This window comes from Limulus polyphemus, unplaced genomic scaffold, assembly GCF_000517525.1.
Source record: "Limulus polyphemus unplaced genomic scaffold, Limulus_polyphemus-2.1.2 Scaffold8074, whole genome shotgun sequence".
In the NCBI taxonomy this organism is placed as follows: domain Eukaryota; kingdom Metazoa; phylum Arthropoda; class Merostomata; order Xiphosura; family Limulidae; genus Limulus; species Limulus polyphemus.
In genome coordinates this window covers 14791-16282 of record NW_013673684.1, presented here as the reverse complement: position 1 = coordinate 16282, position 1492 = coordinate 14791, and positions in this window count along the sequence as shown.

Sequence of the window (1492 nt, the reverse complement as noted above, 5' to 3'; positions counted from 1 at the left end):
ATCTGTCGGCGGGCCTGTCTATACGAAAAATCAACAGGGGTTGATCAGCACAGGAAAAAGAGGTGATAATTACTGACCACAAAACACCTGGACTCGCAGTGGGTACCAGTTAAGTACAGTTTTTGTTAGAACGACCTTCACTCGCAACGAATGAAGGTTTAAAACATTTTTTTCTGAGAACGACCTTCGGAGTAGAGATGTACGTATAAAGTACAACAGATTTCGAGAGATCAGTCATGTCAAATCTCAGTGCTCCAAAATGAAGACGCGTAGAAAAATCAGCATAAATAGAACGTGTGCTTTTTTTTATATATAAAAAAGCAACAGATGTACTATGTATTTTGTATTCTATAAGTAAGTTATTGGTTTGAACAAAATGATCGTTTATGAGAAAATAATGACACTTTGATTGTGCAAATTGTATAATTATTGACGATATACAAAAATAATAAAATACTCAGTTTATTATACATACAAATGCTTTTTTGTTTACCAGTTGCATGACCACCATTACTTTAACAGATTGATATCCCAGTAATGTATGTTATTAATAGAGTGTCCATTGTATTCAATGTGGCTGATTCTATTATCATGGTGTCTCGATAATCCAGAATAAATACTTTATTACAAATATATTGTATTATCGAGGTTTCACTTCAAGCTACCCTTGAATATGGACCTTATAAAAATGATGATCTATATTATTAAGAGGAAGATAGTTTAAGCATCTATCACTGACTTTTGGATTTACTGATGATGGTCTTATTAAGTGTCTCTTTAATACCCCTTGGCGATAACTTTGAATTATTACATAACTAGGGGTTCTGTTATGTACAAAAAAGGAATACATAAGTTGCCCATTTGTCTATCCTTTAACATGATCAGAATGCCGGATATCTTGTTAAGACTTACTCTACCGGTCACCCAGGCACCAGAAAAGACATCTCCAAACGTAGGAAAACAATACTTAAGAGAAATGTTTTATACATCTTTTTTCTAAGTTATGGTGAAGTTTAGTTATGTTATCAACAAATCAAAATTCCAACAAGTTGGTTTAGATTGAATTCATTTGAAAGGTTAAATTGAAGCCCATCAAGTAAGTTCAAATTATTGTCGCCGAAAGTAATAACATATATCTTCCAGACAAATCTTTCGTACTAAACAATTTTTGATCAAATTTTTGGGTCGATTATGTGAAATTCAGCAACCAATTTGTTAGGTTTTGTGGATCAAAAGTCAAGATCTCTACCTTCTTTGTGAAATGAAAAAAAAAAAAAAGTGTGTGTGCTGTAATATTCTATTCTTTTGGTTTAGTAACCTTGTATCAAATAAAAGGAACTTTATATCTGTATGGTTACAAACAGCGTTTTATCACGAACCACGGTAGTGGTTCATAATACGGATCGCAAGGAATTTCACAAAATCCTAATAGAACAGTAAAGACTACTGACTGCTAAGGCTGTAAACATAAAAAATGCACAAAAAACACACA